Below are 24369 nucleotides of genomic sequence, written 5' to 3' on the forward strand. Positions count from 1 at the left end.
TTTCCGGGATGACACCTGCAGAGCAAACACCAGATGTGAAATGCCCTTTTCCTCCAGATAAAACCCAGCCCTCTCCTCTTTCTGTGTGCACGGTCCCATGACCCTGTAATTTCTAGGCTGCTCCACTTTATTATTCTAACCCCCCCCCCATACCCATTATTCACTCTTTCCTTCCCTAAACACTAAACAACCTCCTATCACTGCACTCTGCCTTCCAACCCTTTCCTGCTCTCTCATTTCCTTCACTCTCCATCTAACTCCTTACTTTGAGAACATCCTACCCCATCCTTCACTCTCACTCTAATCCTGCCTCTCACCACCCCAGCACACACTCTGCCGTACTACCTCAATCTTTCCCACCCCCCAATCTTCCGTGTCACCAGAGGCATTGCTAGGGATGGCTTAGGGGGCTATAGCCCGGGTCTTTTGGTTGTAGCCCCGGATAGAATCTCAGGGTCTACAACCAAAAGACAAGCTAGCCCCCAGTCCCTACAATCCCGACATTAGTGTAGCCCAGGATCCTTTCCAGACCTAGCAACAACCCTGCCTGTCACCTTTCTGAGTCAATACTTAATGTGTTAAAAAATAAATAATAGTCCATTACATTACCTATTTGCTTTTGATAATTTTTTATGCGCAAACCCGAAAGGGAACCGGACAGAGAATGCATCTAGGCGCAGCTTTTTACTGCTAGAGCACAATGGCAGTGGAGTCATGAAGCAAAATAGGAAAGTCCTGGATGGGGTGAGACTTAAGCTTCTTCCTAAGCAGAGGTAGAGATCAGGGGGCAGCGCGTTCCAGGCTCGGGGGCCATGTATGGAGAAACGTCTGTCTCCACGATGAACAAAGTGGGCAGGGGGAGTCACTCTGGAATGCCTTTCAGCCCTGGTTTCATTGTTTTCCCCAGGTTACTTTCAGTGTTCTCAGGTGTGTCTCCATGGGCAGTTTGCTGCTTGACTACTGCATTTCATGATCAGAGGTGTATTTGTTGTTACCTGTTAGCGGGGCGTAGTGTGCTCCTTGTTTTTATCAGAAATAAATGTGCTGCTGAGACTGACAGAGCTTTTGCCCAAGCTGCTGCTCCAGCAAGCTTCTGTGCTTCCCTTCTCCTGTTCAGATCCGTCTGCTGTTTATCCAGCCACAGTGATTGCACTGCTTCAGCTCCCACCATTGCGACTCCTGAGCCTTGGGATAGTCCTATGGATCAAAGCAGACACGCGCTATTAGGGAGGGCGTCCCTTCTGTTGCAGAACCAGCTCAGTAAAGAGAGTTTTTCTGCAATCTAAGCAGTGCCGCAGGATGAACATTTGTATAAGCATTCTGATTCCATCTCTGATGGGGGGTGGACTACATGGTTACAAACCATGGTTTTGTTTGGTTCGAACAATAATGGGGAGGGGGGTGGGTAGGGTGGGTGAGGGTGGGAGGGGATGGGTAAAGTATGAAGACAATACTAGATTCAACGCTAAGGTTCAAGAGTGATGAATAGGGGGGTCTTAAGGGTAACAATGTTCATAACACATGTTGTAATTACAGACCAATTATGGTATTAGTAAAAATTAAAATAAAGTTGGTTAAAAAAAAAGAAATGGGACATTATAAATATTCGGTACAACAGTATAGACTCCTCCCAGTTACAATCTCTAGAGACAGAATATAGCGTCCCATGCCTTTACAATTGTTCATTTAAGATGTTGAGGAAAAACTATACACTAAACATCCACAGTTTTCTTCCCTTTTATTTAAAACTAGTGTACAGGCACTATACGGGCCAACGTGCAGGTTTTGCGATGATAAGGTATTTATAACGCGCTTAATACCCAGAGGTTTCTAAGCGCGGATCCGGGTGTTCGAACCTGTTTTATTCCGGCACGTTGCCCCTGAGCTATCCTCCTGAGACAAAGGAGGACCTCTATAAATCCAAATCCAACAGCTCCCTCTAAATGTGACAATAGGCAAAGCTATGCAAATTGGGATTGCCTCGATGTATCCTGGGGCCACCGCTCCCTCTAGTGGTGACAAAAGGTGGAGCTACTGTATCGGAGAAACATACATCTGGTCTTTTATGCTATTGTTAGATGGTTTCTATGGGAAGGGGAAAAGAAAAGGAATGGTGAAAGAGGATCCCTAAACTTCCACATGACAATGGTCTATTTTTGCTCAGTTTACTGGACCAAACAGTTTGCAAATGTGCCCCAATAGCTTATTTCTTTAGTAAAGCTTCATCATGTTATCTATCGCAATAAGACTAAGCCGAACATTTTAATGCACAACCACCCCAATTTCCCCTACTCGTTCACCCACCAGAACTCTGGCTGGCGGAGGTGGACCAAATGTGGTGTCTATGGATGGCACCAAGAGGGGCAGTAATCGGCTATGGCAGTAGGCTGCACAGTCAGCGACGGTGGTAGCACAAGTGTTGGCAGTAGATGGGGCTGCCAGCAGAAGTGGGCAGCGACATCGCAAGAAACCTTGTGGTCCCTGGCAATTACTGGGGCACAAAATAACCACTGCTGCCAGTTTGTTGAAGGTTCAGCTCTTGGCTAAAATGGACTGTTTTGTGGTTTCCTGAATAACATTATTATGATGTTTGAGGGCAAAGGAAATAGGCGTCTGTCAATATTAAGAGGTGGGCACAAAGTAGTTTTAGGTCTGAGTTTCTGAGGACTAGAAAAGCTTTTTTTTGCGGTTATTAACATTGATTTTCAGTAAACCATGATCCCTAATGTGTAATCAAGGCATTACTTAAGCAATATGCCCCGAGCGGCAGGGGCATTACCGACTCAGGTAATGCCCCGGGGCCCATAGTTATAGGCCCAAGTGAAGCGGGCCCCGGGGCATTACCACAGTTGGTAATGCCCCCGCCACGAGGGGCATATAGCTATTAGTACCCCGGCCGGCAAAAACTGCGTGACCGGGGCACTAAAAGCTTTTTTTTTGTCCCGAAACGCTGCAGCGTTTCGGGAGAAAAAAGAAAAGACATCAAAGAAAATGGCCACCATGGAAAAGGAAAACGGAGCAGAAATAAAGGAACCGTGGAAGAAGATTAATCTTCAGGCCATGATCCACCTGACAAGTGATATCTCCTGGGAGGTCCAGCAGTCAAGATCTTTTTCTAATTCCTTAAATAGAGGGGGGAAGTTCATTGAGTACACGGTGCAGAGGGGTTTGATGGCCTCCAACTCCGTGGGCACCAGCCCCACCCCCAGGGCCGAGGATACGATAGAAGCCTCCAGCCGTGTGGAGGCTCGGAGCGGGGATGCCCCCGCTCCGAGTCTCCACACGGCAGGAGGCTGCCATCGTCCGCCACCAGGGACAAGGGATAGAAGGTAAGTGGGGTGGGGAGGGCAGGGAGGGAGGGAGGGAGGGAAAGAAAAAAAGCCAAAGCCTTACATGAGTCCCCAGCGGGGGGCGAAGGCAGCCTCTCAGCCGTGGGGAGCCATGGCCCTGCTTCGAGTATCCTCATTGGCTGAGGGGTTGCCACGCCCCCCGCCGGGGACAAAGGCCGTGGAATCCCGACAGAGGGATTCCCGGCCTGGTAATGACTCAGCGAGGGCCAATCAGAATGGCTCTTTCATTCTGATTGCGCCCTCGCCGGGTACTAATTGACTTTTTTGCACTCTAACTGAAATATTCTTCCAATTAATTGGTTAGAAACTGTTTAGTGCCTGCTCATGAAAAAGATTGTATCCAAGTTGACAACTGGTTGTGTGTATTTTTGGTTACAGCAAGCATATAAAAATAAATAAATAAATAAATACATAAATAAATAAATAAATAGCCTAATTACGAGTTTGGCAGTAATTAGGGAGTAAATCCACTGAATTACTGCCAAACGCGATGACTGTTACCACCACCTAGTCCCTCGGTTGTCCCACAATATTACAAGTGGTGGTAGGGTGGTGTAAGTCCCCATTTTTGGGGTCCATGAGACTCCTCTGTGACTTCAGTGGAATTATTGCTAATGATAATTCTGCCATGGAAATCCTGCTAATTGTTGCTGATTTTCTGCAGAAATGTAGCAGCAAGGGAATTACTGCCACATTACCACCGTTTTTACCCGCACCACTATATTTACAATGAGGACCATAATGTTTAGGTCCTCATGTTTTCATTAAGATGGGTTTGGGGCCTGGCTGAGCTCCCTACGATGAGAGAGCTGGTTGGGCCAGTTTTACGGGCCTTGTCCTTCGGCTGAGGGCAGGTTTGGCTCACTGATGATGTTTTCCTCAGGAGTACACCCACGCAGCCCGTACCATATTGTGATGCGACTGAGGTTCGGACTGTTGGACTGGTATACAGAGGGCAGACACAATTAAAACCAGATTTCCGAAATGAACAGAGCTTTGCCCCTTAGCAAACCTGGCACCTCCTTCATTCAAGCCTTTTGGCCCATGAGCAAAGCTTCTTATCTGTAACTAAGACATCTGCCTGAAACAGCGCCTCGATGCCCTTGGGCTGTAGTACGCTTTGCAAATAAAAAAATAAAAAATAAAATACATACAAATAAAAGGGGTGGGCAGAGAAGAAAGAAGCCTGAAGGGGGTGTTTAGGAAATCCAGAGAAGAAAGTCGGAGGAGGTTTGAAAGGAAGATGGATGAAACAGAAAAACAGAGGAGAGATAAGGTATGGGGAGAATGTAGAGACGGTGAACAATTAAAGGAGAACAGGGCCATCTGGTTTAGAAAGAAATGAGACAAATGAGAGAAAGAGGAAGAAAGAGGGAATGAACAAATACAACTAAGAGTCACCCAAAAATGACACAAAGAGGAAAGATGAGATATCAGAGAGAAAAGGACATATTTAAAGAAGTGAGGCAAAAGGGAAAAAGAAAAAGCAAAGTGACGGTGCGAAAAAAGTGAGAACGGAACGATAGGGAGAAAAGTGAGAAATGCATACAAGATGGCAAAAGGAGAGCTGGGAGAGAGTATGTTGACAGATAAGTAAACAGCGGAAGGGAAGGGGAAATGGGAAGTGAGATGAGGAGCAATGAGAGAGAGCGGAATAGAAAACATTGAAAGAAAATGGGGTTCAATATCTAGTCTAGAGAGAGCTTTGAGATTGAGAAGGAGGTTACAGGAGCACAGAAAAGACAGCACAGGGAAAATAGGACTGGAAGCATTTACCGATGCACATTTTGAGATGAACACATCCTCATCCCCAATCAACTTCCCCAACCAAGCCTTGGGGGAAAGGCGCAGAGCTTGTAAGTCTTCTTTGACCCAGGTTTCCCATGTCCTCCTGAATAGCCGAGCGGCAGGAAATCTTGTTTGCAGTGTAGTTCGTGAGTATGCACATGTGGTTATTGAGTCCAGGTCTGGAGGCTATTTCTTGAGTACTATATCCATTTCTGCAGGCCATTTACGAGTTGATTGCATTGTTCTTAGATGCCTTGTCTCGGGTCCTGTATTTAGTTCATTGGTTTGGTATTTTTCCCAGTATTGGAAGACATATATGAACCACTGTGCCCAGTACTACAGGCCACATCTCTGTCTAGTAATAGAGCCAATATCTTGGTTTCTGTGCCCATTTCTGGAGGACACAAATAAGATGTGCCTCATGGCAAAGTCATTATTTGAGTGATATTGTAAGGCTTTTTACAACAAATGTCAAATTGAACTAGGCGTGCATATGCAAATTATAGGTGTTCAACATTAACGAAAGTCTGGTTCGCCAGAAGCTGAAGAAAATGCTGGAAATTATATTTATCTGGAAGTCAATAAATCTCAGTACAATTTAGTAGATTTTAAGCTTTATTCCGAGTGGTCTTTTACCACAAATCATCACAATGACAATATCAATTGATACATTCACATTAAATTAGCATAAAATACAATGGGGACCACAGACAATTACTCGAAAGAGATAAATCCACGGATTTGTAAAAGAAAATGGTGCAAGTTAGAAAAACATCTGTACAATTTGATTTGAACCTCAGAAGGAGAGCAAAGCTCGCAACCTCAAGAGTGTGTCTACAAATGTGATTTAGGCCTTATGAGGAGAGCAGCGCTCGCAGACTCAAAGTGATCTATGGTTGGAGCAGGACATTGCCCATCAGCTTGCTTCTGGGGAGCCAGGCACGATGGATGTACCTGGCTGAGGCAAATACCACTTTCCATTGCAACGTGCTGGTGAGGAACTGCATTGCTTCCCTTGTGCTTCTTGACCCCGTGTCAACTAAGAGGGGTTTTAAATACCTACGCCTAAGCTCCATTAGGAGTGGGCATATCAGGGTGAAATGGGTTAAGGTTTCATCAACTTGCTTAAAGAGTGGACATACGCCAGACTTTTGAGAAGACCAATCATGAGTATACCAGGCAGTAGGCCAAAAGCCCAACTTAAAACAAACATATAGGGAGCGCTCATAGGGGGGATGTATTCCATCCAAAAAGGGTTTGCTATTCCCCAACGAGTTAGGTAGGAGGAGTACAGGGGCATTTTTCAAAGCATGCCTTTGGATCTCTAAATTCCTAAAGGCATTGCATTTAGCAGCTGTTTTAAGCACCACTTTAAGTGACGGGTGACACTCACTAGGATTATCCCAGAAATTTCTAGCACCTAGCCCGCACAACATCTTTTTTACGTGAAGGACCCAGCCTCTTTGTAGGGGGCCAGACTCGAGGAAGACCAAAGTCTCACCCAATACAGGGTTGGCTTGAAGGCAATCAAATCGGCTATAGGCAGTATTTGGAGTTCCAAAAGGATCAGCGTGGGTGGAGCGTTCTTGGGCAAAAGCAATAGCTTCTTTTGGAAGGTGTTCTCGACAGAAGAAAGTATTTTTGTATTTACAAAGCCCCAAATCTCTGCACCATAAAGTGACGCAGGCAGTGCTTGTTTATCAAACAGTGCTAGAGATGGTGTAATTACCCCGCTGCTATAGCCTGTGAAAAAAGAACGAATTGCCCTGCTATATTTACTTAGATTTACTTTGGATTTGACAAGTTGGTCCGTCCACTCCCCCCCCACCTCGTTAAACGCAATCCTGAGGCAGTAATGGTGCCCAACTTGATCCAGTGTGAGGGCATCGGCTTTGACCTTCATCGGGCAGGACTTAGAAAAGGGCAGTTTAAAAGCCATTACTTTGGTTTTAGTACTGTTGAGCTCAAGGCCAAGCCCATACATTTTGCCATGAAGATGTTAAGGGCCACTCTCAGCCCAGCTGGAGTAGTGGCGAGAATGGCCGCGTAATCAGCAAAAAATAAGGTGGGGCATTTTTCTTACCCAATTTTAGGCGCATCCAAAGCACCTGCCTCCAGTGCATCCACGATTTCCTGGATGTATAACACATCCCTGCCGTACCCCCTTCAGTACATCAAAAGGATCGGTCTGAGCCCTTCCCAGGCCATATCACACAGTGGCCTGGTTATTAACGTAAAGTCATTTAATAACATTGAGCAACTCTCTTGGAAGTCCCTGCTTCCTTAGAATTAGCCAAAGTAGTGCTCTTGGGACAGAATCAAACGCCGTTTTCAGGTCCAGAAAAATAAAATGTAATGTAATTTTTTCAATAATTTTCTATATTTCTGAATTTTCCCCTTTTTTCTAACCCAATCCCTCCTCCACCTCATTATGTGGTATAAACAGAGCTGCATCTAGGGGGTTTGTGGCCAAGTCTTTCACAATATGCTGGACAACCTCCCTTCCCCGCCTGTGTAGGGACATCTCGGGTCTCCAGACAACACCCGAGATACAGCATTGTAGAGACTGGTTGCCATCTAATTCGGTAGGGGAAACCAGTTTCCAAAATGGCACCATGTCCCCTTCTTCCATCGGCTCCTTCCTCTGGCTCGTAGGGGGGTGGGGCCAGGGGTAAAGTTCTAAAAATGAAAGTGGGGGACTCATCAACAAACGCAATGGGATACAATGTCGCCAGGAATTAGAATATTAAGGTGAAATATGCACATTTCATAAAATTGGCTTTGCACAATCACCAAAATTGCACAGATTGAATGGCAATTGTCTTTCATAAAATCAACACACACACAAAACCAAGAGAGAATATTTTCTTCTAATAGTGTTTTTGAAAATGTTAAAAGGTGTGCATGTTTTAAACTCTAAGAAACACTACAAATGTTTTCCCTGGAACTTGCAGTACCGAATGTTACTCACCGCCGTCCCGGCAGGATCTCAGGAAGAAGAGCCTCAGGTCGATCAGGCAAGAACAGTATGACGGGAAAACCGTCTGAACTCCAGCCTGGGTTCTGCCTGAAACCCAGGCCTCCTCAACTCGAGGGAGCCCTTTCTTATGATACACCCCTCTGCTGGTAAGAAGTAACAGTCAGAGGAGTGAGTCACACCACAGAGCGGGGCACACACACACCGCTTACACCCAGCTTAAAGTAATGGAGTCGGAACCCAGAGCCAAACCACAGCAAGGTCTGAATTTCAGGGACAAAGGAATGAAACAACTGCGTGGATAAAACGACAAACAGGTAGGTTAGTATGGATTATCTAACACGGATGGCATGAGGGTCGTGCTAGGTCCCAGTTGGTGCACTAAAGCAGGTAATCAGCAAGGTGTTCAATATGTGCACATTGAGGAGTGGAGATGAAAGTCCTAATTGTCCAGAAGCCAGAGGAGAGTAATGAACAAATGAGTAGTGGATAGGCTGTTGAGGGTGGTTGAGTGAAGTACGAGTATCTTCAGTACGGAGGTTGAAAAGGTATATGCATCCCAAGAGCAATGAAAGACAAATAGAACAACACATCTCCCCAGACCTTACAGTATATGCTGTAAGCTGTTAGCGTGGAACTGAAGCAAGTCTGTTTCAGTTGCAAGATGGCAGAGGAAACGGACGGTTGGAACCACACTGGAGAGGAATTGACGCAAGCAGTCCATGAAAGAAATCCACGCGAGGTCTGTAAGCAAAACGTAGAGGATGTCTGGGTCGGCAACAGGAGATCAAGGATAGGCGAGGGAATGAGATGAAGTCCGTAGGGATGAAACTTCAGAACAAAGTAAAAAAAGTCAGTAACGCTACAACAAGAAGCAGCGTGGACAATGACCGCACCCGTTTTATGGTTTGTGTTTTTGGGCAGAGACTCCGCATATGCGTCACTGATGCAGTCACGTGACCCATCGTGTGATGTTCCCCACGCATTCTACGTATATGGGTAGCTGAAACCAAACGCCATGGCAACTTCCACCACTGCCAGGCTGGTGCAGACAAGCAATATGAATGCGGTAAGATCCGCTGCTTGGCGCGAGTCTTATGGCACTGCAGCTGACGTGTAACACCGAAATGGGGCATTTCACCTTCAGTTGTTTGCCATTTTTCATCAGGTTATATAGTGCAATGGTGTAGTGTCTGGCCTACAAACCTGACGAGTGTGGTTTGATTCCTGCATTTAGCATACATTTAAAGGGGATATTCAATGTTTCTCGTTTTAGCTGGGGGGTGACTGACTCCACCCTCTGAAAAAAGTGGGTGGACTGCATCCCCCTTGACTTGAGCCCTGGGTGGGGCTAGCTCATCTTCTCTTGCTGGGTTCTGGGGGAGATGCACACAGCCCAGACAGCCACGCCCTTGCAGCAGGCTTACGCCGCAAGGGTGTAGGTGCAGCAAGTTTATCCCTCAGCGCTTCCTTCCTCCTGCTCATAGGGGGTGAGACTAACTCCTCTTCTCTTGCCAGGTCCTGGGGCAGCCACAAACAGCCACAAACAACAGTGCGCGTGGTAATGCTGATCACATTGCAGGACTAAAGTGAGTTTAAACAGGAACTTTCTTTATGTAAAAGTACTAAAATGAGGACTCAAATAAAATCTAATGCGTAAGGCCTTCTTGGTAGAGCAAGAGAACCAAAATGCATGGATTCTGCCACTTAATCATGATTTATGCCTCTTGCTTGCTGTCACATTTAAAAGGGCACTTATCAGACTGCACATTTTGGTCACTAGCCCATCAGCTATTAGCTATTAGCTCCATGGCTGCCTCCAAACCGGGCTCCATTACCGGGTTCCTGCAATGAGGAATAACCGGGTGATTCCGACATAGGAGGACCCGGTAATTCCTCCTTGAAAGAACCATTCCCCATTCCCATTTGAGCCCACATAGCTCAAATGGGAATGGGGAGGGAGGTAACAACGGGCACATTACAAGTGTCCCGTTGTTACCTCCGTCTTCCCCTCGCAGGACCCGGAAAAGACGTTTGGTTTTACCAGACGTCTGATCCGGGTCCCGCAAAGGGAACCTCGTAATCGGCCCTGGCGGAATGAAGGGGCCTGGTCCCGTACCGGCCCCCTTGATTCCGTCAGCGCCAGGGTCATAATGAGGCCCATAGTGTGTGTGCAGAGTATAGTATTTGTAACATGGCGACAATACAATTGAAGTGCTTTTTATTGCTGTAACATTGGGGGCGTAGGTTGAGTTTCTTGTACATGGTAATGCAGGAGAAATCCTTGCTTCTTCTGTGAAAATAAACATAGCATAATATGTTAGGTAAGATAGTTTACAATGTTGCATTGCATACAATCGCACATACTCATGTACGTCTTAGACCCTCATAATCAGTACTATGTTTGAAACAACATTACTGTGCGTTGCTGTTTTTGTTTGTATAATCATTGGGTCATTGGGGAAAAAAATCCATACAGGATTAAAAATACCGTACTACATTTACTTGACGTTACGTGTCTCCGTATTTTTGTTTGAAGTGTGCAGTACTTTAGGGAATGTTTAAGGTGCACAAATAAGTGTATTTGTTGTTACCAGCAGTGTTGCAGTAGGAATAAAGTGAAATGAAGGGTATTTTTGAAGTAGTCAGATACCTGTTGGTGTATTGTAAGTGTTTTGCTTTTTGAAACTGCTGGTGGACTCTTTTGAAGTTCTTAGATGTCTGATGGCGTATTGAAACTGTTTCCTATTTCACAAGGAGCAATGCAGTACTAAATATGTAGTTAGATACCAGTTGGTGCATCCTAACTGTTAATAGTTGTATAGTTCTGAAGGGTATTTTTTGAAACAGTACGATACCTGTTGGTGTATTCTAACTGTTTTGCTATTCAAAAGTAGCATTGTAGTAGTATGGCCGCAGTCAGAAACCAGTTGTTGTTGTATTCTAACTGTTGATAGTTTTACAGTTCTGAAAGGTATGTTTTGAAGCAGTTTGATTCCTGTTGGTGTATTCTAAATATTTTACTATTGAAAAGTAACATTGCAGTATCATGGTTGCAGTCAGAAACCAGTTGTTATTGTATTCTAACTGTTGATAGTTTTACAGTTCTGAAAGGTATGATTTGAAGCAGTTTGATTCCTGTTGGTGTATTCTAAATATTTTACTATTGAAAAGTAACATTGCAGTATCATGGGTGCAGTAAGATACCAGATGGCATATTCTAATTGTTAATAGTTTTACAGTTCTGAAGGGTATGTTTTGAAGCAGTTTGCTTCCTGTTGGTATAGTCTAACTATTTAACTATTGAAAAGTAACATTGCAGTATCATGGGTGCAGTTAGATACCAGATGGTGTATTCTAACTGTTAATTGTTTTACAGTTTTGAAGGGTATGTTTTGAAGCAGTTTTATTGCTGTTGGTGTATTCTAATAATTGTACTATTGAAAAGTAACATTGCAGTATTATGGGTACAGTTAGAAACCAGTTGGTGTATTCTAACTGCTGATAGTTTTACAGTTCTGAAGGGTATGTTTTGAAGCAGTTTGATTCCTGTTTCTGTATTATAAGTATTTTGTTATTCAAAAGTAGCATTGCAGTGCTATGGAAGCAGTTACATAACAGTTGGTGTATTCAAACTGGTTACAGTTCTACAGGTCAGTGACTAACCTTTGTACATAATCCTAATAATAGTACACCAGTACATTCAAAGTACTATGTTTTAAATCACATGACAGGTTGTTGTGCACAGTTGATGTTCCTGTTTGCATAATCATTGGGAAACAAATCTATACAGCATTAACAAAAACGTACTTTGTTTATATCTTTTGCTGTATTGAAACTGTTTTATATTATAAAAAGAGCATTGCGGTAGTAGGGTAGTAGTCAGATACCAGTTGACGTAGTCTAACTGTTGATAGTTGTACAGGTCAGTGACTAAACTTTGTAGGCACTCATAATCAGTACATTCTAAGTCCTATGGCTGAAACAGCATTACTGTGTGTTTTGCACAGTTGTTTCTGTTTGCATAATCATTGGGTCATTGGGAAAAAATCGCTACAGCATTAAAACAAAAATACTACAATTTTGTGAATTTAACTTTGACAGTATGTTTGTTTGAAGTGCACAGTACTTAAGGGAATGTCTAAAGTGCACTAACTGTTGATAGTTTCACAGGTCAGTGACTACATTTAGGTTTAAGGAATATTAAGTGGGCATTTGTTAGATTTGCATGTAATCTCTGTTTTAGAGTAATGGAAGTGTTGTTGCATTCAAACCAACCACATCTTTTTTTAATGTATGTAGTATAGTGACCTGCAGTGGTTGTAGTACCAGTGTGGTAGATTATGCCTACTGTTGTGAAAACATTTTTTCCCGAGAGATACTTACCCGTGTGTGAAGCTAGTAAGCTTGCAGTTGTTTTTGGAACCATCTGCATTGTACCTTAAAAGCATTAGTATCACATATTGGCTATGTGAGATTATGTGTAAGATGGAACGATTGTCTGAATTGCAAACAGTGCATAATATGGCATGATTTGCATTTTGCACCAGTTGATGAAATGGAATGGATTCACAATTTGGTACAGATACATACACAAATTGTTCATTAGGGATGTGTTCTTGTGCAACATGGCTGCAGGGAGTGCATGTATGTTTCCATGTGTATGAAATCTAGAAGATTTCATTTATAGTTATGTTTTTGGTTTCCAGTACTTGCAGTAAGTACATTAGAAATTCTTGTGGATCTTCCTGTGTGTTTATGGTGAATGTTACCATTCCTGCACAGTAGTCCAATACTTGCCGTATTCCTGAGACACTGTTGTCAGGATTATTTGTGGCATTTCTATGCAGGATGAGCATATGTAAACACAAAAGCTCTGAGTCGTTCAAGAAAATTCATTGAACAATTGGTGGCAATTGGAACAGAAGATTGATTGGTACATTTGCATAGAAATTTACACCAGTTTTATTGGAAAATGTAAATGGACCATAGAGCTCTGTCGCTGTGTCATTTGCTGGACCTCCACTTGTTCATTTAGAAGAAATATTTCTCTTTATATCTGCTGCTGTATCTGCAGTTGTGTTTGCACTAGATAGTTTTGGGATTGCACTACTCGATGGAGTAGCAGTTGTTTTTATTTTCTTTGGTGTTATTGCTGGGAGATCTCCTATAAGTTCTGTTTGCATTAATTTTCTTTTTTTTAAATGTACCCTTTTCATGAATAGCGTACATATCGAGATGGGGTGCATAGAGTGCACGTAGTGTGTTGTACTATAGGTTGCAAGGATTGTCAGCCTTGACTTTCTTTGCATCAAATTTGACTAGAAATAGTCCTTCGAGTGTACGTAGACATGTAAGCGCCACATAACTCATACCTTGTTTAAGGACTGTGCTGCCAATGTAAATCAATGCCTGATCTAGGGTTAGACCTTGTGATTTGTGAATAGTGACTGCATATGCAAGTGAGAGAGAGAAAATTGCTCTCTGCTTACATACTTGTCTTTGAAAAGAAGTAATCATGCTGTGAGCGTCCTATCGTTTTAACTTCTGAAAGTTTGTCAAAGTGAATGTTGACAAACGGAATGTTGTCATGTGGATACGACTGGAAGGCAACAAATGTACCAATTGCTCCATTTACTAAACCGTGATCCACATTAAGGTTACATTTTAGAATGAATCTACAGTTTAAACACAACATTAAACATTTTTCCAAACCAGCTGGGTTGGAGATACATTTTTCTAAGCTATTTAGTCATGGGCCCTCATTACAACACCGGCGGTAAACCATGGCGCTATTAGCACCATGGTTGGTGCCGGTGTTGTAACGAGTCCGCCATGGTGAAATGGGGAAATACCGCCCCATTCCAAGGTTGGCGGGGCGGTATTTCCCCATTTCACCATGGCCCTTCCCCATTCCCATGTTTGCCCCATCGGGCTCAATGGGAATGGGGAAGGCGTCAATTACGGTACCGCAAATTGTGGTACCGTAATTACCCGCGAGGTCCCTTTGTGGATCCCTACTTTAACGGCTGGTCCAGACCAGCCGTTCAGGTCGGGTCCTGCAAAGGGACCTCGTAGTAAGGCGCTAAGTGGTTAACAGCACCGCAGCCTTTTATGGCGCCGTTAACCACTTAGCGCCTGGGTCGTAATGAGGCCCATGCTGTTGCTTGTTGACGCATAGGGGGTGTCATGCAGTGCACTTCCAGTTTGTCTGTGGAGCTAATATGCACTATTAGTTGCATTTCTTTTTTTAACATTGTCTCATTGAAATACGTACAGCTTGCTAGGGTTGGCATTAAGGACACACATTTAAAAAAATGTTTGTGTTAATTGTTCCATGACATCAGGAGCAGATGCATCATGCCCATGTAGCTCATAGATGAGTCTATTTTTTAAGATAGATTGTGCATCTTTAGAAAGAAGACAAGTTCTAATGCTTTTTAAAATGTTAGCATAGGTGAGGTCTGCAGACTAATGCATATTTTGAGTTAGTTCTCTGTATTGGAAATGTTGCCAGAGATTTACATTTCCTATGCTGCCAAGTGTGTTGCAACACTGTTTGCGTCGTAAGGTTTTAAAAATAGGTTCACCTTTCACTGGTGTTAATTGTAGGAGATCTCCAAAAATAATAACGTGTGTTCCTCCAAAGAGTTATTTGTAGTCGTTTTAAGAACTTCTTGTAATCTTAGATGAATTAAAGCTAAACATTAGGTTGGAAACCATGCTTGCCTCATCTATTAGGAGAATTTCTATTTGTTTCAGTATTCTGCGTACTTCAGAAGCAGCTTCTGTTGATAGTTTGTAGTACTCTAATTTCTTTTGGTGTTCTACTGGGAGGAGCAGTAGTTGGTGTCAAGTAACACCTCCTATGTTGTAAGCTGCTAAACCTGTGGGTGCTGTTACAACAGCTGAAAGGTTGTTGTTTGTTCAATTACATAGGAATTTGCTGATGATTTTAATTAAGCAGGTTTTTACAGAACTAGATTCACCATTTACACATTGGAGCAGAAATAATTATATAATAATTTTAACAGCAACAAGTTTTACTTTCATGTTTCAAACCATGTTTCATTTCTTTAGTCACTTCTAGGCACTGCTAAATTGGTCATAATTTAGCTGTGATTTCAGCACTGGCAAGTTTTCTTCTGAATTCTCATATTGATACATGGTGTTCTCTACTTCAGTCATGGCTAATTCTGCTTCCTTTACTATGAGTGGCTCTCCAAGTGGTTCTTGGCTTCCTGTACCGGACGGTTGAGGGCCCTCAGGAGTGTCTTCATTTAGATGTGCTTGAACTTCTTCCTCTTTTTGGCGTCCATTGTCCAACATGTGTTTGTATTGCTTGAAATTGACATTTGTTATACTGCTTTCATTTGCATTGAATGCAGCTTCAAATGGCTCATGGTTGCCTAATAAATCCACTTCTTTTCTCCATGGTTTAAAAATTTGCAGTAGGGCCATGTAGTAAAGTTCTCTATGTTGAGGAGTTATAAATGATAACTTCATATGATTAATTAGGCTGGGTTTGGTAAGTTTGACGAGGCTCCCTTCACAAGCTGAGACCACGTATTTTCCACTTTTTTCACCAGGTTTCACGTTATTTTTGTAGAAGAAATGTTGGGTTATGTGGTACAGGCACATGTTTTCCAAAGCAGTACTTCTGTTTGGGTAGTATGTGTCTAATAAATGATTTTTTAAAGGTTCCAGATGCAGCTGGACCTAGGCTTAGCCAGACTATATGTTCAGATTTTCCATATAAGGCATTGCCTGTTAAATGGTCTGCAGCTTTGTAGTATCCGCATTTTAATGCCAAAGCTGTACAATTGTCGTGACAGTGTTTTGTCAGATGATACGTCATCCCAGAGGTCTTGTAGCTGTTTTCTCAGCTTTGGTTAGGTAGGCTGTGACATATATTGCAACAGCAGTTGCATTTTCTGCAATATATTGTATATCTATGTTTGCATTCCACAAGAGGGCAAAGATTGCATTGTAATCATGTATGTACTTTGAAGCTACGTTTCTTTTAATGCTGTATGTGTTTTAGGCGATTTGCCTTTCACATTGTGTCTAACAGAAGTCATGAAGCTCTTAACTTGTCCTTTTGCTGAAACTGGTGTGAGTAAATGAAAGCAGCATTTGGTGTAGTATTTACCTTTGTTTTTATATCTGCATCGGCAGTATTTGCCGCACTTATGTTTTTGGAAGCATAACATTTGTGTACGTAGCTCAGTATGTGTAGTTTCTGAAGGGATGTTGCAGGTTACGTATTTGTGAATAAACTGCAAAACAGTTGCATTACTGTCATGACAAAATTTAGGAGCATCTTTCATCCATAAAGGCATGTTGATTTGTGTTGCTCCTCTGGATTGATATTCTTTTCTCCAAAAGAAGTGTTCCACTTCTCCAATGGGAGGGATATTTTTATTGCAGATGAAGTGCAGCATGGCATTAAAGCGGTGGTGAAAGTATCTTCATACATTTACAGGGTCAAGAGAGCAGAGTTCTCTGGTGTTTTTATGTCTGTTCCTTCTTTGTTTTGCTTTGCTATGGGTAGGAAGTTGTGCAAGTCATCCCATGCATATTCTGCACAACTTAAAGTAACAAACCATGTGGGTGGGCCGAGGTTCGTTAGCATACACGGTACATCAGCATGACGTTGGAGCCAGTATTCTTTTGTACCACGTATGTTTGCCAAGAGATTTGTGATACTTGACTGCAAAACTTCACCTTTGTCTTTTATCTTTTGAAGTAGTTGGGTAGCAGATGTGTGTAAAAAATTGAAGCCTGTTTTCAATGTGTGTGCAACTTCATAACATAGAGTTGCTAGTTTACCTTCGAACAGGAGGCGGAATATGTATTCAACATTTTTTCTGAATCTGGGGTCTTCAGAATACATTTGTGAAGAGTGGTATTCTGATGCTGTTATTTGTGTGGATCTTTCATCATATCTTCTCCCTTTTCCCGTAGGAAAGAGTAGAGGAAAGGCTTGTGCTTCTACACTTTTCTCCCATATGCTGATTGGAGATCCTTTGGCTTAATGCATTTGATATGTTTTTAATGCATCATCTATGGTGTCTTTGGAGTGTAGTGGGTGAATATTGGATGCCGTGATAGGATCTACAGGTTCAAATTGGCAAGTTGGTGATGAATCCTGAATTATCTGGGTGGTTTCCATTAAGTTCTGTTCAATGTTTATATCTTTGTATTAGTCATTGTTTTATTTAGATATTGTAGGGCTTGTTTAATTTTGTTTAAGTCTACTAGTTGTTGCCAAATGTTTTTGTTTTTCTTTGGTACACCATTAACTAGGATAATCAAAGATTGATCTATTGGCCGTTGCACTCCTAGAGTTTCTACATTTTGGTTAAGATCTAATGGCGATTATACTACTTTGCCACAAATGCCTTTTAGTAATTCAAAAGGAAGCAATTTGGCTGTTTTGGGTTAAAGACGTATTATAGCTTGAAATGGGTGTACTGTTTGGATTATAATGCTCTCATACAAATTAAGCTGTTGGAGAGGTTTTCGAAGTGGGAATATTTGCAAGTTATTAGTGACAGCACATGAAGGCATTTGGTTATTATCAAGCTCTTTATTGCAGTATATGCAAAGTATTGAGGGGTCACTTATTTTGTATTTGATTTCTGTTATAGGATATAGAGTTAAATAAAACCATTGAGATTCCTCATTGTCTTCTATATTGTAAGTCATGTCTACAATTTTTGTGCTCTTTTTATAAAAGCTTCTGCAACAACACACACATACTTGTTTTGGTACTTCAGCAGATGTGCTTTTAAAATTTGCTATTTGTTTTTTGCAATATGTTTATTAGAAGATTGGTGTGTGTAATGTTTTCACTAAGGTTCTCTAAAGTTACTGAATTTACTAAGTCATCTTCACTTCCAAAATATTTACTTTGGATATGGTCTATTTTTGAAGGAGTTCTTTGCCTGTCCCATGTAGGAGAATTTTATTTAAAAGTTGTTGTTGTAAAGCAGGACCTTTTGCATAGTACAGTCTCTGGAGAAGATTCTGTATAGTGGAATGGTGTGTTGCTAACATTTTGATGTGGTGGAAGATGCCATGGTTTGTAACATTTTTATCCTAATTTTGTCTTTTACTTTCACATGGTGATTGAGGAATTGTTGTAAAGATTTGAAGGATTGTTTCCATATGTTACACATTGAGCTGCATGTCCATTTGTAGAGTGGACTGATTGGTTGGGTCGTTGGGAGTGGAAAGAACAGTTGATTGCAAGTTTGTTGGGGATGTTTTTTCAATATGAACATGTTTCATAATGGTGTTTTCTAGCATTTCATACAATTGGCCATTACTATGTATGGCAATTGGGTTTTTCTGTTCTTGTTTATAAGGCTCTTCATTGAAATATGGTTCTGTGCTGCTTGTGTGAATCCGTTCACCTTCACAGAAGTACGCAAAAGGTATCTATGTTGACATTGCGCATGTTTAGAAGTACTTTTTGTAGTTTACTCATTAATATTTTTAGTGGTTTCATTTTGGTTAAAATTAATATAAACAATTTTCTTTTGAGCAAAATTGTGCTGTCAATGGGAGCTTCCAGGGTTAGTCTTCTGCAGTATTTTTCAAGGTTTGAGAGTGACTTTTCCACTGTTTTCATAAGATTGTGAAGTACTCTCCGGTGGAATATTTATTGTCAAATTCATTTTTTCGAACGCTTACCTGTGGCTACGTTAACATTGATAGATATAGTGGTAGGGTTATTAGCAGTTTTATTCTTCTTTATAATTTTTTTTTCATTTTTAGTTTTTGGAAAAGTCCCCCTAGTTTCTTTAGTGCTAGCTGATTCAGTTTTGTTGACTGATTGTATTAGCAGTTTTGTTTGACATTTGCTACACATTCTGTAGGGGTGGATGCTTTTATTATTATCTGCTCTATTTTTTCTTTGTTTTCTACGGAGTTGCTTTTTAGTAAGCATTCTGTTCTGTCTGTTGGAGAAAAAAGAAAATGGTGAGTATGAAAGTTGTGGAATATATTTGCGTATATTGTGAATGAGTGTGTGAATATGAGGGCAGACATAAATAGAGGGCTGTCTGATTGTGCAATGCTCTGCTAGTTGTGGTTGGGAAGGTTGTAAGAGTAGCTGTGTGTGTAGATGTGTGAATGGTTTGGGTTAGTGTGTAAAAGAGTGGATGAATAAGTAAGGACATTTTACGATGTGTTCACGATAATAGCGGGTGTTATGATAATGGTGTTCAGATGACAATACAAAGAGTGTACATTCTGAGGTGCAATGAATAAGAGTGAAGTAAATGTTGGTTTGAAATGAACTTTGTAGTCTACTATGCGGCTACACTGTACTGTATGAGTAACAGAAAGAATACTACTGCACAAGTGGACTTAGTAGAATGTGAAGTTTTCTTCAGGTTGTTGTCTTCCAGGAGGTTGTTCTTCACTGCAATTGGGAAAGAAGAAGGTTAGTGGGTATGTATGTAATGGTGAAATAATTTTAGTACAAGAAGACATTATTTGTGAATGTAGGATGAGTTTTTGGGAAGAAGAATTAATAGCATTGGGCCTCGTTACGAGTATGGCGGTAACCCTGCCTTTGCTGCAGACAGGTTGCCACCAGATTCCTAATAGTTTTTCGGCACCTAGCTTGGTGCCACCAGGACATTACAGGTCCTGTTGGCCTGGAAACTCAAGTGTCGGAAAATGTTAGTCCCTATTTCTGTGGAGTCCCATAGGGCACAATGGCAATGGGGACACAGGCGCACTGGCAGCATTGCTAATGGGGCTGGTGGTCTTGTGATAAGTATGCCCAATGGGGCCATAGAAATGAACGTTTTACATTTTTATACCATTCTAAATGGAAAATGCTGAGCGTTTAAAAAGCGGTCCTTTTTGGGAGGCTGTACATGAAAGTAAAAAAAGGGTTTTGTGGATTTATAGCAGCACTGTGCGTAACTTTTCTGTAAAAAAAGAAATGGAGATGAAAAATATTTGTAGAACACTTTTAAGTGGCACTTGTGTGAAGGTTTGTTATGTTGTCAGTCCATGCATACTTGCGAATGGGATGTATTTTAATGTGTACTTGCTTATTAAATGCTGGTTCTTTGGTTTGTATTGTGGGTTTTGTGGTTGCACTATTTGCATTAGAAAAGGTGCACTACTAGTCCCGGAATGCAGAGAAAAATCGAGGAGCCAATAAGCATGTACAGATTAGAAAGGGGAATGTTAGCAAGTATGCATGTGTGGGAAAGTTAATGAAATTGCACACACTGAGTGTTATTGCAATATGTTGTAGATATTGCTTCCATTTTCTTCCATTTACTCATTAAAAATTACACACAGAACTGTTGTAAAAATATACATGCATTTATTTGTTTTACTTGAAATGATTCTGAAATAAATATTTATAAACACATTGCATATTGCCATTTTTCATTCCATTTACATGCCATGCTTTGGTAACATACATGCCATTTTTGTTTTCAGTGTGTATTGAGGGAGATTTAGTGTAACTGTGTTAGTGGGAGAAGTGCTGTTGAAAGTGACAGAATGAATGAAAAAATAACACCTTGTAGATTCTAAAGAGACATATTGTCAAGTATGCATGTACTGGTAATATATTGAACTTTGACACAGAATGTGGCACTTAAACATGCTGTGGATATGTTTTAAATGTGGTTTATTTTGTTTCCCAAACAAGACACAGAGAGTGTTGCTGACATTGCAAACATGTTTTGAAACTGTTATGAAAAAGCTCATTAAAAGAATACTTTGCAACCACACAGCATTGCAAGTAATTGCCAGTTGATGTCAGGAGGTGGGACACATGAGAGTATGATTATTGAGTAGGTTAATTCAGGGTAAGTGGTAGAAACCCTGTTTATGTGCATTTGTAAAAGAGTTGGAAATGTAATTTTAAAAATATATGCATAGCTGTACTTTGCGTTGATAGAGGCAAATGTGGTTGAATCTGCAAATAGAAATCTTGGAGATGTTTACAGTAGTTTTTCATGCAGGTGCTTGGAAGTAACAGGAGACATACTGTGAGTGTTCAACAGTACATCTGCAGTGTCCCACTGAGATGATGGAGTTAAATGTACGGTTTTTGGATGTGGTTGCTGGATGGGTGTGTCACTGCTTGAAAGTAGCCAATGAGGGAGTTCTACAAAGATTGAAGTGGAAAGGGAAGAAGGGCTGCCTGAGTGACGGTGTTCGCAGACAGCACGGTAGTCCGCGAACAGGGTGTGCCACATCCAGATCTTTTGAGGATGCCTGGCATGGAAAGGGGACTGTGGGGATTAGCCAATGAGGCCTTCTGGTTGTGCTTTATGGGAAGAGAGGGTAACAGTTATTATCATTGCTTCATTGCTGTGTGTAGTGAAGATGGATATGGTTGAACAGATGAGAAGGCTTACTGTGCGGTTGGTGGGAGATTCTTTCATGGTGATTTTGAAAAGGTACATGTGTGACATTTCTGCTAATCTTGGATTGGAGGGAGTCGGGGTTTTTTGGTGTGTGGTGTGCCTGGGCAACGGTGGGAGACTGTATTTCACATTGTAAAAATATGTCTCTTTTCCAATGTCCAGGTGTCATTGTGGAGGACATAGTTTGGTGTATATTAGTGCAATAAATTTGCAGATTGCAGTGAAGTTTATGCTGAAGGCACTAATGGAACTGTTTCCATGTGGAAAGGTAATCTTTTCACATGTACCTCCTAAAGCACTATGGAGATGCCCCGATGTCTTTTGTCCTCAACAAGATGCAGGAAGGTGCCTTGTGAACAAAGGGGTATGTTCATATTTGCATGGTGTTGGGATGACATCCTTCCCAAAGGAGAACATTCTGGTGGATAGTGGACGTACTTTGTTCAGTGATGGCATCACTTTTACTGATTGTGGCAATGCAATCTTTCTTGACAATATTCAAAATGCACTCAGAAAGGTCTTGTGAAAATGATGTAGAGTACATGTCAGTAGGTATAGGAAACAAAATACAAAAAAGGTTCTTTTCAGAGCCACCACTAAAGAGTAAATAACTTACATTGCATCTAATTTCTGTCCCCACCCCCTTCAATTGGACGATCTGTCCGCGGACACCGTGGTAGCCCGCAGATGGCATGTGCCACATCCGCGTCTTTGAGAATGCCAGGCATGGCAATGGGACTGTGCAGGCCAGGGGATTAGCCAATAAGGTTTCTTGGGTGTGGTATGTAAGGAGAGAGTTTGGCAGAAGGTGTGTTTGCTGAGAGGAGTGCAGATAGCTGTGGCCATGGCTATTAAACCCAGGCACTTCTCTCATGGGAAACACTTGAATTACCATAGACTTTGTTGGGGCATTTATGATCCAAAATAAAAATGTTAACGGCATTGCAGGGCACAGGCCCGAATCTAGTTTATAATCCTTAATTGCTTGGTCTATTTCCTCATAATCATTTTACAGGGATACAGTTCATCATCAGCGTTTACCCTTTTAAGCAACCATCACATTTGTTTGCATAACTCCTGTACTATTGCAAATATAAGCGGGTCTTGCTGCTGGGGCACATACGCTTTATCCATTTGTATCCCTTCCTGTTTTTTCTGGATCCATGCGGTCACTACTCTTTCCGCAGTGCCTGCATCTGCAGCGTGATTCTATTGGAACAAGGTGATGGAGAGGGTGCTTTGCCAATAGGTTTCTGATTCTGATAAGGGGGTGGATGAAGTCTTTTAATAGGTAAACATTCTAGTAACAGGTCTGTCTCATCCTCCAAGGTCACTTTTGATTCAGGTGTCGGGGCTGAGGGGAAAGCCTTGGTTACATACACACCCTTAATTCTCATTATATCTTCACAGTCTCCCACTTCTCAATCCTTTTTCATCTCTTTATGATCATATGTGCGTGCTTTATCTTTTTCGGATTATGGTTTACATTTTTTAATCTGTACTTCTCTCATAGATTTTTGTCTAGCATAATCTTCTCATTGTTATATGTTTCCCTTTGCAGGGGTCTAATGGTTTTGTCACCCTTAGAGGCTAAGATTTCCCTTAAATATCCTATTTTTTCTAGGTGAAAAGATTGATGCACTGGGAACTGTAAATCAGGGTTGTTGGCAGTGTATTCATGCCATTTGCGCAAAAACCACACTATCCTCAAGCCTTTCTTGATCATCATCTCCTATCCTGGCATACCTTTCAGGGGAGTAGACACACGCTTTTCTAATTACGAACGACTCTTGCAACCCACAACATCTCATAGTGCATGAATTTACAACTTTTGACATAGTAAATGTTTCTTGTGATCACAAGGTTGCATTGATAATGTCCCACTTAGCACAGTGTGCCCACAATCAATACAAACTACACGCTCATTTCATGATTCATCCATCCCATGGTTTCAACTTGTGTACAGAAGTTGTATTTCTTTATGGGTCATTAAAAGTATGCTCCCATAGAAAATACAACATTATATATTCATAACATCAGACCGCACATCATCATTCTGCATTAAATCATCACACTCTGTGCATGAAATGGTCTCACCCTTTTTTACTGCAGTATTCTGTGCCAGAGCTTCATCAGGAGTGCAAGTCTCCCTTCCACACACAGAAGGGGGAGCCTCGGTCCCAGAGATCAATGTGTCGAATGAGACCAGCTGGTGGGTGAAGGATGTGGCTGCAGGAAACCTCTTGTCCAATTTATGCAGTGTGACCCATGACCTCCTCCCAACCTCTGCCTGCTCTCCAACCATTGCAGATTAGTCCAACTGGATCTTAACTGCAACAAATTCCATGAGGGGGAACCCAATTTGTGGGCAATACTTTTCATAATACCCACCTGTGTCCATATGCAGCTTAATGAGACATAGGTCACAGTCAGTTTTATTCATAACACACTTAAGAGGGGCTCGGACGACAGGCAACTGCTTCATCTGTGCTTCTGAAGTTATTGTGAGAACAAACAGCATTCATACATTCGCTTCTACATAACTTCATGACAGGTCATTAAATCACAGGCTAATTGTGAACACTGGCCAGGGTCTCAACTTACTACATGCAACTATCAGCTCGCTATTTCTACTCCTGGAGCCTGCTCCAAGAATAAATGTGAACGTGCAAACAAAAAAGGGTTTTCTTTTCCTGCAAGGCAAGCACTCTTTAACCACATGCACAGACCAGCTGATTAGAGAACAACTGTTCATTCATTTTATAAAGTGCCTACATTTATTTGTTCATAATTGTCCACACTTTGCACTCAGGTAACACTATCCTAATACTGATAAATA

This window comes from Ambystoma mexicanum, chromosome 6p (genome assembly GCF_040938575.1).
Source record: "Ambystoma mexicanum isolate Mex_15411 chromosome 6p, UKY_AmexF1_1, whole genome shotgun sequence".
Taxonomy (NCBI): domain Eukaryota; kingdom Metazoa; phylum Chordata; class Amphibia; order Caudata; family Ambystomatidae; genus Ambystoma; species Ambystoma mexicanum.